The 16,709-nt window shown below is 35.5% G+C and overlaps 1 long non-coding RNA gene across 5 annotated transcripts in view; it reads left to right on the forward strand.

Moving 5' to 3' along the window:
* Window positions 1–16,709, forward strand: part of LOC141584570 (uncharacterized) — a 207,973-nt gene that overhangs the window by 55,907 nt on the left and 135,357 nt on the right. For all 5 annotated transcript variants that reach the window (XR_012517683.1, XR_012517680.1, XR_012517682.1 and 2 more), the window contains one exon: window positions 4,938–5,091. This is a non-coding gene — a long non-coding RNA (uncharacterized LOC141584570). The remainder of the gene's footprint in view (window positions 1–4,937; window positions 5,092–16,709) is intronic.

Genomic DNA, 16,709 nt, shown 5'->3' on the forward strand with positions numbered 1-16,709 from the left:
ATACATCCCTGTCCTATTTTTTTCCCAGACACTATTGTTATTCACAAAGAATATTATTCAGAGTCTTATTATTTACAGCTATATAGGAAGCCTGGTACAAAGAAAGGTACAAAAGGATTTTACTTAGTAGGAACTTAAAAGACAAAAATACAAATTTGAGTGGAAAAATGCATGCTTATTTTGAAAAACAGAAACCAGAGAGATTCCCCTCTTTGTAGGTTCTTGACTCTCAGGGGTCACATTGAAATTTTCTTTAGATACCTCTTTCTCCTTTTGATTGATGACTGTTTGAACAGCAGAATATTTAAACACTTAGCTAACTTTGTAACTCTAGAAATGACCCTAGCTTATGGTATATAAGATGATCAATAAGTATTTGTTGAACTGAACTAAACTTAAAGGAATCTTGTGTAGTTATAGAGCAGTAACTGTAATACCACTCTAATATTTGGGACTGAAAAGTCTATTATAAAAATTAAAAGAGTCATATTTTCCCTGCTGAGATATTAATGTCTGCTTAACTTGAACAGAAAAAAGGCATCCTTTGGGGAAGAAAATGAGGTAATACAGAAATGAATTTTGCCATGAAATGATCCAGAACAATCTGGGGCATTCTGAAGTTAGTGCCAAGTGTAGCATATGGAAAAAAATGTTTTTAAAAAATATGCCAATTTTCCCAAAATATGAAGTCATTGCATTTGCTACTAATTGACTGGCTTGCAAAATTCACTTTTGGAACAGTTGTAACTTCAGATGAGAGAGGTGTGAGTTTATGAAAGTATTGAAAAATAAAGCTTGTTTGTATAACTATAATAAAAGCCTACAAACAGAAGATGAGGTAATGACTTAACAAGACAACTCTTGTCCTTCAAAATGTAATTTTTAAATATACCTACTTATTAAAAAATGCTCCATCAGGAAAAAAAGGATATATTCCACTTTATAATGACTGTAATTTTGGAAAAATCTATGCTATTTTGATTATGTGAATAATATATGCTATTTATAAAATACTTAAACAATACATAGGGGCTTAAAATTAAAAGCGAAAAATTCTCATGCTAGTCTACTTGCAGAAATATTGCCATTTATAGCTTTTCACATATTTTTAAATATAATTCCAGAGCTTAAATGTTTATTTAAACATAAATAGTGAAAAATGAATTTCTTTATCAATGTTTTATATGTATATAAAATATGCCATTATACCATATTAGATAGTTTAAAAAACTGAACATTAATAAGCTTGACGTGTCTGTAAATGGATTTTAAGTATAATAATACAGATTTTATTTAATTATGAAACTAATTCTAAATGTTTTACTGAATTGAAAGCAAGTACTTTGAGTGGCTAAAATTTGTACTGTAATGGTCATCTGGCACTACTGGTTTTAGAGAATTCTAACTGTAAGTAAGTCTTTATAAATATGTATTGAGTACTTGTCTCTGTTCTAGGTGTTTTCTCATTTTTTTACCCATAATTTAATTCTGATAACATTTCTTTGGAGGAGGATTAGGATTCTTGAGCACCTAATTCTTGAACACCTTGAGCAGTGGCTTTAGCTGTATCCAGGGCCCTTTGAGCTGGAGCAAACAGGATATGGGGAGCAGTGTCTTCAGGCTGTGCAGGGCAATGGGGCCCTGGGCCTGGCCCCACAAAACATTCTTTACTTCCAGGTCTCTGGGCCTGTGATGGCAAGAGTTGTCTCTAAGAGCTCTGAAATAGCTTCAAGGCCTTTTCCTCATTATCTTGGCGATTAGCTTTGGCTCCACTTTAGCCATGTTAAACTCTTTAGCAAGTGATTGCTTTATAACATACTTATATTCCAATCCTAAAAATGATTTTTCTTTTTCTGACCAGGCTACAAATTTCCAAACTTTTACAATCTACTTCCCTTTTAAATATGAGTTTTAACTCTTAAGTCGTTTCTTTGCTCCTGTATCTGATCTTAGGCTATTAGAAGCAGCTAGGACACATATTGAATGATTTGTTGCTTAGAAATTACTTCTGCCAGATACCCTAAGTCATCACTTCCACAGATTCCTAGGACATAAACACAATGTAGCCAAGCTGTTTGCTAAGGCATAACGTGGGTGACCTTGACTCCAGTTCCAATAAATTTCTTACTTCCATCTGAGAGCTTATCGGCCTGGCCTGCACTGTCTATATTCCTATCAACACTTGGTCAGAACCACTTAGCACATCTCTAAGAAGTTCCAATCCTTTCCCTATCTATCTTCTTCTGAGATCTCAAAAATCTTCCAACCTCTGCCTATTACCCAGTTCTAAAGCCAGTTCCACATTATCATCTTTATAGCAATGCTCCACTTCTTGGTAAAAATTTTCCATGTTAGTCAGTTTTTGCATGGCTACAAAAGAATACCTGAGGGGGAATAATTTATAAAGAAAAGAAGTTTATTTGACTGACAGTTCTACAGGCTTTAGAGGAATCTGCACCCATAATCCAAACACTTCCCACCAGGCCCCACCTCTAATATTGAGATTTACATTTCAACATGAGATTTGGGGAGACAAACTTCCAAACTGTATCACTTCCTGTCACACTTAGCCTTTTTCTAGCACATACTAGCTATCTGTATCACTTTCCCTTTCCATTAATGTTTCCATTCTAGTGAGCAGTGGTATTTCATAAGTAAGCCAATCATGTATAATTTCAGGTACTGAATAAATGCTATAAAGGAAATAAAATATGTTTTGGGCATATGAAATTATGTGAGTATGTGTGTTTATATAAGAAGGTTATTTATTATGTATGTATGTTGTACGTGTTGTATGTACATGTTGTATGGGTGTTGAGTATGATTGTGTGTATGTGGTATGTACATTTTCTGTGTCACGTGTTGTGTGTGCTTTGTGTGTTGATTGTGATTGTGTGTTTTGTGTGTTTTATTTTAGATAAGGTGACAGCCAGAGATGACACCTCTGAAAATGACTTGTTGAAATTATACGTCACAAGCTTATGTTGTTGTTAGAACAAGTTTATATAATCCTATTGACTTTACACTATTAATGTGATGATGAGGAGAGAAAGAATACACATTGAACACCTCTTTTCACACATTATCTTATTTTATTCTTACAATAACTCTATGAAATAGATATTTTTATTTCTGTTCTGCAGATGAAGAGAATAGGAACTTGTTCAAGGTTGTCAATCCATCAAGTGGTACTAGAAATGGGATTCGAAATGCATTTCTTTGACTTCATACCTCATTGCGCGTTTCAACTTTATCACACTACCCATTCCTAAAGTAAAAAAAAAAAGCCAATAGAGAGAGGTAAAAGTACAACTAAAAGTAGAGATGAGATGATGGAGAAAATTAAAGGCAATAGTCATTTGGTGTCCACTATGGCAGCATAACAGACTTGCTGGGAGTATTAATGATTCAAAAAATGTAAAGCACACAGAACAATGCCTGGCATACAGTATGTGCTATATGTGTTGATTTTTATTATTATTACCTGCTCAATAGATTTATGGGTAAAACTGATAAAATATCTTGATATATGAAGTTTATGGTCTTTAATCAATAAAGAGGAAGAATTGTGTGCATATTGAAGTTCAATTGTGTGAAATGCTAGACCTCATCATGCAATTAGAAAACTAACACAAACCAACCAACCATTGTTGGAAAACATAGTCAAAATGTTTTTCTTAGAAATGACCCAAGAGTTTATTTAGTCATATTATTATAGAATACTGGCTCTTAATTTTATTAGCGCAAATGTCCTTCTACTGTAATAATCAAAATTCGTAGGTAACACACATAAAATTTAACAATTAATATAAAAATGAGAATATATGGATATTCCAAAAGCTTTCAGAAGTTTGAATAATCTCAATATAAACAAATGTATCAAACTCCCCCAGGTAAAAGATAGAGATTACCAGATTAAAAAATAAAACAAAAATGAAATTAACTATATTCTACATACAAAATAGATATCTAAGGCATAGGAATACAGAAAATTTAAGCATAAAAAGATAAAAAAGTAATAATGAAATGCAACCTAAAAGAAAGTTGTCATAGCTGTATTAATGTCAGACAAAATATACTTTAAGACTGTTGGAGGGTACCAATATTAATAAAAAAAACTTGACAGTCTTTAACATTAGGTTAGACCAGTTCAAAACATACATTTCTAATATTATTTTTAAGCATTAGTGATACATGCTCTAACTTAAATCTTTGGTAAGCCACAGTAACTTCTTCTTTCAGTTAGTTACACATGCTTATATATTTCATGTTTTATTTTATTTGAAGCCATGTTTTAAATTTAGTGTGTGGTCTAGACAAAATAAATACTTGGTGTTATTATTTGCTTGTAAGCAGCCAACACAGGGACACATTCTCATGGCACAAGAAATCACTGTATTTACTGTATTATAGTGGATAGGTGACCTCTCTTCATTAGTGAGAGAGTAAATTTAGAAGGATGGAACTTCTCAAGGAACAGGCTTTTCCTTTTTTCTTTATGATCATCTGAATAGGCCAAGTTAATTATAATACATGGCCCAACTGATTTGCTGTGCACCTGCAAAAAGTATTGGCTGTGGCAAAAGAATTAAGGACTTCCCTTTGGTAGAAACTCATCCAGTTCCTTTTACCATTTATGTTGTACAAAGACTGTTATTTTGTATGAAGTTATGTTAATACCACAGTTAACTTTAATGTATTACTGGTGATTTAATATAGTGGACTTTAAAAAATTCTCTTACATTAGAGACATTGACTTTAGTGTTAGGTAATGCATGAGGAAAAGTATATTAATAGGAATTCAACTGCTAAATAATTTTGGTATTTGCTTAAATGTGAATTGATCTTTATTTGTGATGAATTCTAGTGTTTTGTTTTCTCCCCTTGGAAAACCAGTGATTTTTCTTAACATATACTGTCTGATGTATATTGTACAGTATGAAGTGTACCAGCACTTGAAGTTGTATCAGCACTTGAAGTTGTATCAGCCAATGGCCAGTGACATCGATGGTTTTTATTAAGGATGTTATCATAGCAAACAAGATACCTGAAATAACTCAGAGGGATTGAATGAAACACTATGAATTTAAGGTATGTTTCTAGACTGCAAACACAATAACACAGTTATACATTCTCAAAGGGAACTTATCTTTTTCTCTTTTGATGTCAGATAAGTTTGCTCATCTATAAATATGAAAATGACAGTAACTGAGCTACCTAATTCACAGGAGTGCTGAGAAACAAGAAAAAAGAAACACAATTATTTGTTGCATGTTTATATAATTAAAATGGGGATGAGGGTGGGGCTATTGTAAGGTATCTGAAGGCAGAAGAATTGGAAAATAAATTTCTGTGTTATAAATGAAGATGTTTGACTTAAAAGCTAAAATTCATTAAAATCTAGATTGCTGAAAAATGGGACCTATCCAAGTAGACTGTTGTAAAAACAGGTGGCTGATTATTTTCAGTAATTTGAAGGCCCATGGTGGGCAACATGAATTCTTTTTCCTGTCACATGAAAATGAATTACACACATCTAAAGGACTAGATACTGAAAATATAAATTAGAGTGATGGGTTGGATTACTAGTAGTTGTGATAGTAGATAGAGTGTTTTAATTGTTATTCTATTGAATAAGATGCTTGTTTTGGAGCTAAGCTCTGGAGAAGAAGCTGTTTGGGTAAAGCTCCTGATTCTGTTTGGTCCATTGTGTAATAGTGTGGAAAGTGGCTTCTTAGTGGGAGTTATCTCAGGGTTGTGGTGTGACAGCACTGGCCACATAAAGGCAATAGTAGTGAAGTAGATCTAGGAGAAAGAATGTCCTGGACTAATGCCCCAATGTAGTAATTACATTTAATAAAACATGGAAGTCAGTATGTGGAATTTTGCTTTATCACAACATTTATTACAATGTAGCTGTTTTACATGCTAATAAGCACTTGAGTAAGAGTTGAGCAACTGACTATCCTAGTTTGTCTGGGACAGAGCGGTTTCTGAGAACATGGGATTATCATTGCTAAACCTGGAAAAGTCCTGTGCCAATTGGGGCAGTTGGTCACCCTAAAAAGAAAATATCAGATATATTCCTAGGCGTTGGGTTGTGTAAGGTGTTATGAACATACTCTGAGAAAAAGTAAAAATGACCTTCAGAATGTCATTGGAATATAGTTTTACTTTGTTCTTGTGAGGAGCAGGAGTGAGGAAGAATTTCTGAGTATGAGGTTGTACGGTAGTTTTTCTATGCACTAGATTCACTTTGCAGGCATTGGATAGAAATAAAGTGGGATCATTTGCCAACACTTACAACCCTTAGGAGAGTTTCTGGTGGAGGATGCACAATCTCATTCCAGGAATGAAAAAAGGACCAGAGAGTGGAAAAATATTTCTTGTCTGATCTGAGAAAGTCATGACAATGATATAATTGGGAAGATGCATAAACCTCCAGAAGAGCTGATATGGTAGCACAAAGTTCTCATTCTTTGGTTCCCTGTATGTAGCTAACACTTGTGGTAGGCAGCAACAGCTATAGCAGAGGCCCCTCTTCAGTTAGCTTGCCATAAAGAGAGGCAGCTCTTTGGCTAGGCAGGAGAAATTTCCAGGCCATCTTATAGGTTTGACTTTTATTGAGCACAAGCATACACACATGCACATGCACGTGCACATGCACACATGCACACACCTGGAGGGATGTGTGCCTGGTGATTGAGGAATGTGATGGTAATTAAGATAAATAATGAGAATCACAGGCCAGTGTTCTCCATCTTGGTACTACTGATTTTTTTGGCTAAATAATTCTTTGTTGTGAGAGGCTGTCCTGGGGTGGTGTTTAGCAGCTTTCTTGGTCTATAATTACCAGATGTCAATGGTACCTTTCTCCCAGTTGTGACAACCAAAAATTTCATCAGACATTGTCAGTTGTCCCTGGAGGCACAAAATAGCTCTTTGTTGAGAACCACTGCTACAGATAATAATAGTCCATGGAAGCAAATTATTTCACCTCAATTAATGTTGTCATTAATGGAGTGGGGGTCGGACCTTATTGGAGAGAGGGAAAGTATGAATAACCATGGCTATCATTTAGGGAACGCTTATTATGGGTAAGGCAGTGTTCTAAGTGCTTTACATTTCTTAGCTCAATTAATCCTTATAAGGGCCTTATGATGGTGCTATCCAAGGTCTCAAAATAAAAGAACTCTCAAGACTCCATAGGGTACACTCATGTAAGGCTTTGATAATTGCAAATAATATGGCATACAAAGAGAAGGAAAGTGCAGGCAATTATAGGAAGTGTGAAAACTCCCAGTGCAGACCTCCCAGGGTCTTTTCTCAGTTACACATGAGGCATTTCATCTTTGGGTTATGTACTTTTCAGATATGTGTGGGGTATCTAAGTCTAGCATAGTTCAAATGCAAGTTTACTGAAGGGCCTTTTACACCTTTACTGGTTACTTTGCTACAGCCAAACTGTGTAGCAGGTTAAACCAGATGCAAACCATCAATCCATATATCCTAAACAATGCAGACAAGATAATATGGAGTGCCTCCAGGGGAGTTTTGAACTTTAAATGACATGTTCTAAATCACTAGACTTCTAGAGTGGGAAGTCTCAGGTTTTAACTACTTTACTTTTGCTTCTGCAATAGCTATTATTCCACAGGTTAAGGAAACATTATAAGAGTTTTGCCATTTGTTAAGTATGTTCATCCTGATTACACATAAGGAAACAAGGAAAAGATCAATTGGTGGGTTTGGATTCATTGAATTCAGTATGAGGTGGACTAGGGCCAGAACTACATTTATTATCCAACCTCCATGTACTCCCACTCTCACAGTGGGGATATGGTGTCATCTGTGAATCCTGTTACCACAGCCAGTTTAGATATTGGATTCAACAGCCCTTGAAAAATCCTGGTTCTCAGTTGGGTGTGGTGGCTCACACTTTTAATCTAGCACTTTGGGAGGTCGAGGCAGGTGGATCACCTGAGTCAGGAGTTCGAGACCAGCCTGGACAATATGGTGAAACCCTGTCTTTACTAAAACTACTAAAATTAGCTTGACATAGTGGCAGTCACCTGTAGTTCCAGTTACTCAGGAGACTAAGGCTGCAGACTCCCTTGAACCCAGGAGGCAGATGTTACAGTGAGCCAAGATTGTACCGTTGTACTCCAGGCTGGAAGACAGCGAGAGTCAGTCTAAAAAAAAAAATCCTGGTTCTTTTCTCAAAGTAAAGATATTTGATAAATGACATGAGGTTACTGTGGAGGACTAGGAATTACTGTGGAAGGACTGCGGGAATTACTACGTCCTCTAACTGTAGTATTCTAGAGTTCTTCCTTGTGAAGATCTGACCTCTCTTTTAATTGATGGCTTCTTGTTTAAGAATTGGCTCAGATATGGAATGTAGGTGAGATATTGCAGTTTTCCATTGGTTCCATTTGGTCAGCTGATATTATCCTTCTACTCCAGTTTTGATCGCTTTTACCTCTATCTCTCTCTCTCTGTGTGTGTGTGTGTGTGTGTGTGTGTGTGTGTGTGTGTGTGCATGTACAATTCTCTGTGGGTCAGGATGTCCTGGATGCTATTTCAACCTTGCTGCCAATTATAATTATTGCATACACCTTACCTCTTATGCTGTCATCTCCGTCTACTACTCTGGAATCCTTTCATTCCCTTTGACACTAGGGAGCCACTAGAATAGCATTTCCTGTCATCAGCTCCAGTCTGTAGAGGGCAGCCACTACAAAGCTTCTTATGAATAGTGGCATCCATCTCTCTCTCTAGTACATTCCATATTATGTAGTTAATGAAATGTTCTCCAGCCCTTCCCAAGGAAAGTCAGCTGGTGGTTTCTCAAGTCTTATGTAGTAGACTCATTCTAGCATGTTCATTTCTCTGGAAATTTGCTTTTTGTTTCTCAGTACTCTGGCAAGGTAGTTCTAGCATCTCCAGTTTATTTGATAGAAGGCCATCTGTTTTTCCAAGCTTCCAAGAGTCATTGCAGCAGCATGTCAGAACCTGATCCTGAGACCTTTGCCAGGGCACTAAATCCTGAGCTGGAGAAAGTGTGCCCATATTAATATATTCTCCCTAATACAGCTTTAAAGTTGGGGTTCCCTCTTGGTTCAGAAACTTTAAGAGCCATTTCTAGAACCACTGTCCTGTTTCTATCAGTTCATATTAGCCAGGTCTTGTAGCTTCTTTGGTAATAAATTCCTTCTCTCACTGGCAGAGATGCTAATTTCTGACTCAGGCAATGGTAACCCTTGACCCTAGACATTGGTCTAGTGTTAAGGAATGGAGCTGGAAAGCAGATCTGAGGAGAGCAGCATATCTGCTTCAGCTGAGGCTTCTGCACAGTTGTCAGGGTATCATTTATAAATCAATGCTAAAGGAGATGAAATGACTTTCTTCCGTCTGTTTCAAAGACTATCCTCTTGAGGAAGATCTATCTTTTCAAAGATTATACATATTATAAGACTTAATTGCATTATTTTTAATGACTTAAAAACTGAGACTTTAAAATGGGATCTAAAAATTCTTACTCAATAGGCCGGGCGCGGTGGCTCAGCCTGTAATCCCAGCACTTTGGGAGGCCGAGGCGGGTGGATCACGAGGTCAAGAGATCGAGACCATCCCGGTCAACATGGTGAAACCCCGTCTCTACTAAAAATACAAAAAATTAGCTGGGCATGGTGGCGTGTGCCTGTAATCCCAGCTACTCAGGAGGCTGAGGCAGGAGAATTGCCTGAACCCAGGAGGCGGAGGTTGCGGTGAGCCGAGATCGCGCCATTGCACTCCAACCTGGGGTAACAAGAGTGAAACTCTGTCTCAAAAAAAAAAAAAAAAAAAAAAAAAATTCTTATTCAATAAAAAGAAAGTATTCTAAAAAATGTTTGAAGTGAAAATGTACCTCAACCAGCTTTGTAACATTCAATTGTTGATCTGGATGTGAATTTGGATCTTTATTTGTAACTATGGACTATTTCCCATATTTTCTAACTATTATTTAGCAATTTCTAGTGAATATTTCCTCTTTAAGCAAAAACTAGGCTTGCTTAGAAGAATAGGAGAGCTGATAAGTTGAATAACTTATTGTCACATTTGGCAGTTAGCTACACAGATGTAAAGTTAACAATATGTTTGCCAGGAAAATTATAAATAAGAAATGAAAACAAAATCTGGCAGTGAGGATTCAACTGGGACATTTTGGACTAAGACAAGTAGTTAATCATTCAGCTGTGCTCTTGGTTCATAACTCATAGAATGTAGGAAGAAAACATGACCGATATTTTCCTAGCAACGTGGTTTTAGTGCATTGAGCTGACAAAATGCTGCTGGTAAAATTAGAAGATAAATTATGGGTAAAGGGAAAATAATTTATCTGTTTAAGGTGTAAGTTGAATACTTTTCATTGATTTGAAGCATCTATAATACTCTGCATTCTCCTTTAATAGCCTTGTGGCCTTATAAAGCCTTAGGTAAAGGTTTACTACTGCCATTTTATTATATTTTTATTTTATATAAAACAACCATAAGGAATCATATAATGAACAACCATGTTTATTATATGATTGTCTAAAAATTATATAGGTAAATTTTTTTTTTGTTTTTCAAGCTTTGTAAATGGAGGTGATTGATAGCTCTGTCAAAAGATTCAAGATGGTAATTTTTTAATAGTCTTAAAATTATTGTCTTCTCATTTTCATATATTCTATGCATACTAGCCTGTGAAAGAAAACGACTACCCAATAAAAGAAAGAAAATGGACAAATTTATAATACTCTTAATACTTTAGTTGGGGTAACTAAACTACTTATATCTTAAATATGAAAAATAAAAGGCAAAATTATTAAAATAAATAACTGTAACAATTGAGTGATAGGCAACATAAAAATATATAAATTGAAACATCAGTAAGTCAAAATATGGGGGAGAATGGTATTAAAGTGCAGAGTTTTCTTGTTACTTTTCTTTGTGATCAGAGGTAAGTCGTTAACAGTTTTAAATAACCTGTTATAACTATAATATGCTTTTTGTATGCCTCATGGTAACCACAAAGCAAAAACCTATAATGGATACACCAAAATAAATAATGTGGAATCAAAATGTATTTCAGAAAATCACTTAATCACAAAGAAAGATGGCAAAAGAAGAAAAGAGAAAGAATCTGTAGAACAACCATAAAAAATATAATAAAATAACAGTAGTAAACCTTTACCCAATAATAAACTTGAATGTAAACTGATTAAATTCTCTAATTAAAAGACGTAGAGTAACTAAACAGATTTAAAAAAAACAAAAACAAAAACAAGACCCAACTGCACGCTGTCTACAAGATCACTTCACCTTTAAATGCACACACACATGGAAAGCGAAGGACTGGAAAAAGATATTTAATGCAAAGGGAAACCAAAACAGAGCAGCAGGAGCTATACTTACATCAGATAAAACAGGCTTGTAAATGATCAAAAAGACAAAGAAGGCCATTATATAATAATGAAGGGGTCAGCACAGTAATAGGATATAACAATCCTAAATATATGTGCACCCAACACTGGAGCACGCAAATACATAAAACAAATATTTATAGAACTAAATGAGAGTTTGACTGTAATACAGTAATAGTAGGAGATTTTGACATTCTATTTCTGCAATGGACAGATTGTCCAGAGAGAAAATCAACAACCACCAAAAAATCAGAGTTAAATTGTCCTCTTGACCAACTGGACCTAACAGCAGACATTTACAAAACATTCCATCTGACAGCTGCAGAGTACACATATTTCTCAAAAGCACATAGAACATTCTTTAGGATAGAACATATGGTATGTCACAAAATAAGTCGTAACAAAATTTTTAAAAAAGAAGAACAGCCATGAAAAAGAATGGGATCATGTCCTTTACAGGGACATGGATGGAGCTGGAAGCCATTATCCTCAGAAAACTAACACAGGAACAGAAAGCTAAACACACATATTCTCACTTGTAAGTGTTAGCTGAACAATGAGAATACATGGACACAAGGAGGGAACAACACACACTGGGGCCTGTTGGAGGGGCAGGGGAAGGGAGAGCATCAGGATAAATAGTTAATGCATGTGGGTCTTAAAACCTAGGTGATGGGTTGATAGGTGCAGCAAATGACAGTGGCACATGTTTACCTATGTAACAATCCTCCACATCCTGCACGTGTATCCTAGAAATTAAAATAAAATAAAAAGCAATAAAATAACATCTGATATTTTTTCTGACTACAATGGAGTAAACTGGACATCAATAACAGAAATAATGTTGGAAACTATACATTTGTGAAAATTAAATAACATACTTCTAATAATGAATGGGTCAATGAAAGAATAAAAAAAGTAATTAAAAATTTCCTAGAGAAAAATGAAAATGGAAACACAACACACCAAAAACTAGGGGATACAACAAAAGCAGGTTCTAGGAGGGGAGTTTTATTTTTGTTTTTACTTGACACTGCTATTTATTAGTTGAAATATAATGTTGTTAAGATAGAAAAAATCCTAATTAAAATTTTAACTAAACAAAATTGAAAAAATATATTCCATTTACTATAAATTTGGTGCTGAGCATACAAAAGTGAATATTACTGACAAATACCCTTATGAGGGGAGTTCTTAGCAATAAACACCTATCTCAAAAAGTAGAAAGACTGAATAAACAACCTAATGATGCACCTCAAGGAAGTGGAAAAGTAAGAACAAACCAAACACAAAAGTAGTAGAAGGAAAGAAATAATAAAGATTAGAGCAAAAATAAATGAAATTGAGACTTAAAAATTGAAAGGTAAATGAAACAAAAATTGGTGTTTGAAAAGATAAACACAATTAGAAAATCTCTAGCTAAAGGAAGAAAAAAGAGAGAAGACCCACATAAATAAAATTTGAGATGAAAAAAAAAAAGACATCACAACTGATAACACAAAATACAAAGGATTATTAGAGACTACTATGATAACTATATGCTAACAAATAGTAAGACCTACCTAAGAAATAAATTACTGGACATATAGAACCTGCCAACATTGAACCATGAAAAAATAGAAATCCTGTTTAGACTAATAATTTATAACATGATTGCAACAGTAATAAAAAGTCTCCCATCCAAGAAAAGCCATGACCTGATGGCTTCACTCCTGAATCTATCAAAGATTTAAAGAAGAACTAACACCAATTATACTCAAACCATTCCAAAAAATTGAAGTGGAGGGAATACTTTTATTCTCATTCTATGAAGCTACCATTACCCTAATATCAAAACCAGACAGGGATACAACTGTAAAAGAAAGCTACTGGCCAATATCTCTGAGAAGCAGAAATGCAAAAATCAACAAAACACTAGCATATTGAATTCAACAGCATTTAAAAGGATTATTCACTATGATCAAATGAGATTTATCCTTGGGATGCCAGAATGGTTCAACTGTGCATGTCAGTAAATGTGATACACCACGTTAACAGAATGAAGGACAAAAATCAAACCCTCATCTAAATAGATGCAGAAAAGGCATTTGGCAGAATTCAACATCTGCTTATGATAAAAACTCTCAGCAAACTAGATATAGAAGAAATGTACCTTAACAATATAAAGACCATATATGTATGACAAATCCACAGCTAATATTATATTCAATGGTGAAAAGTTGAAAGCTTTTTCTCCAAGATCAGAAACAAGTTAAGGATGCCCACTCCTGTTACTTCTACTCATCATAGTACTAGAATTTCTAGCAAGAGCAATCAGTAAAAAGAGAAAAAAAAAGGTATTCAAATTTGGAAAGAAGTTAAGTAGTCCCTGTTTGCCTACTACATAATCATATATATAGGAAATCCTAAAGATTCCACCAAAAAAACTGTTAGAACTGATACATTTAATAAAATTGCAGGTTATAAAACAAATACTAAACATATTGCTAGTGCTTCTATACATCCATAGCAAACAATCTGAAAAAGAAATCAAGAAAGCAATCCCATATATGATAGCTACAGAAATTACCCAGGAATAAATTTAATCAAAGAAATGAAAGCTCTTTATACGAAAACTATAAAGTACTGATGAAAGAAATGGAAGAGAATACACACATTATAAAATGGAAAGTATCACTTTCTCATGGCTTGGAAGAATTAATATTGTTAAAATGTTCATGCTATCCAAACAATCTATAGATTCATTGTAATACTTGTCAAAATACCTATGATGTTCTTCACAGAAGTAGAAAAAAAATCCTAAAATTTGTATGGAACCACAGAAAACTCCAAATAGCCAAAGCAATTATGTGCAAAAAGAACAAAGCTGGGGCCACCACAGTTCTTGATTTCAAAATATCCTGCAAAGTTATAGCAACCCAAACAGCATGGAAGTGTCATAAATACAGTGGCTTATGAAATGTATTGATTTAATCAATACTTGAAAGTCAAAATTGTTCCTTGATCCAGGGGCTGCAGACATGAAAACAACAGTAATCTCTTTTTACATCTCCTTTAGAGTTCTTAGATGACTAGGAGCATTATAAATGAGCACTAATATATTGAAGTGATTTTTTTTTTTTCTGAGCAGTATATCTCAACAATGGGCTGCAAATATTCAGTAAATTATGTTGTAAACAGATATGCTGTCATGCAGGCTTTGTTTTTTCATTTATAAAGCACAAGCAGTAGATTTTTCATGATTTTTAATGACCCTAAGATATTTGGAATGATAAATGAGCACTGGCTTCAACTTAAAGTCATGAGCTATGTTAGCCCCTAATAAGAGAATCAGCCTGTTTTTTGAAGTTGTCCTCTGTAGTCAGGCATTGACTTCTCCTCCAGTTACGAAAGTCCTGGATGGTACCTTCCTCAGATATAATGCTGTTTTTCTACAGTGAAATGTGTTGCTTAGTGTAGCCACCTTCATTAATGATCTTAATTAGATCTTCTGGATAACTAACTACTTCTACATCAGCACTTGCAACTTCACCATGTACTTTCATATTGAGGAGATGACCTTTTTCCTTCAACGTCATGAACCAAATTCTGTTAGCTTCAATCTTTTCTTCAGCTTCCTCCCCTGTCTTAGGCTTCACAGAATTGAAGAAGTTTAGGGTCTTGCTTTAGATTAGGCTTTGGCTTGAGAGACTATTGTGGCTGGTTTGATTTTCTATATAGATCACTAAAACTTTCTCTGTATCAGCAATAAGGCTGTTAGGCTTTTTCTTTTTTTTTTTGTCTATCATTTCTGTGTTCACTGGAGTAGCACTGTTCATTTAATTCAAGACCTTTTCCTTTGCATTCACAACTTGGCTAACTGGTTTGGTGAAAGGGCCCTACCTTTTGGCCTATCTTGGCTTTTGACATGCATCCCTCACTAAACTTAATCATTCCTAGTTTTTTATTTATTTATTTATTTATTTATTTTATTTTGAGATGGAGTCTAACACTGTGGCCCAGGCTGTAGGTCAGTGGCATGACCCCGGCTCACTGCAATCTCCATCTCCTGGGTTCAAGCAATTCTCCTGCCTCAGCCTCCCAAGTAGCTGGGACTACAGATGTGCGCCACCACACCCAGCTAATTTTTGTGTATTTTTAGTAGAGATGGCATTTCACCATGTTAGTCAGGATGGTCACAATTTCCTGACCTCTTTTTTTTTTATTGCATTTTAGGTTTTGGGGTACATGTGAAGAACATGCAAGATTGTTGCATAGGTACACACGTGGCAGTGTTATTTGCTGCTTTCCTCCCCATCACCTATATCTGGCCTTTCTCCCCATGCTATCTCTCCCCAACTCCCCATCCCCCACTGTCCCTCCCCTATTTCCCCCAACAGACCCCAGTGTGTAGTTCTCCCCTCCCTGTGTCCATGTGTTCTCATTATCTTGATCTGCCCGCCTCGGCCTCCCAAAGTTCTGGGATTACAGGTGTAAGCCACCACGCCTAGCCATGGCTTTTGATTTAAAGAGGGAGACTTTCAACTGAAAGGAAGTGTGACTCTTCCTTTCGGTTGAACACTTAGAGAGGCCATTTTGGGGTTACTAATTGGCCTAATTTAAATATTGTGTCTCAGGGAGTAGAGAGGCCTGAGGAGAGGGAGAAAAAAGGGGAATGGCTGGTTGGTGGAGCAATCAGAACACACACAACATTTATGGATTATTAAGTTTGCTGTGTTACATGGATGTGGTTCAGGGCCCTCCAGAACAATAACAATAGTAACATCAAAGATCACTGATCATTGATCACCATAATTGATATAATAATGAAAACTTTGAAAATTTGCAAGAATTAGCAAAATGTGACACAGAGACACTAAGTGAGCATGTACTGTTGGAAAAATAGTGCCAATAGGCTTGCTCAATGTAAGGTTGTCACAAACCTTCAATTTAAAAAAAAAAAAAGATTCATTATCTGTGAAGTGCAACAAAGCAAGGCACAATAAAACAAGGTATTCCTGTACCGAATTATTTACTGCTTTCTGATTTGGGGAGAGATGTCAGGTAGAAGGAAGTGTGTGTGAATGCTGGGGTAGGGGAAGTTGGCAGGGATTGGGAGGGGCCACACTGGCAAGTCACATGGTCATCCCATCACATGAGTGTTAAGTGTTTATAACATGGCAGATTCTGTGTTGGGTGCAATGGAGGAGATATGAGAACCTGCTTCCTGCCTTCAGGGTGTTTGAAATTAGTGGAGGGAGCAAAGATAAAATCTGTGAAATA

The sequence above is a fragment of the Saimiri boliviensis genome, chromosome 5 (genome assembly GCF_048565385.1).
Source record: "Saimiri boliviensis isolate mSaiBol1 chromosome 5, mSaiBol1.pri, whole genome shotgun sequence".
NCBI lineage: Eukaryota > Metazoa > Chordata > Mammalia > Primates > Cebidae > Saimiri > Saimiri boliviensis.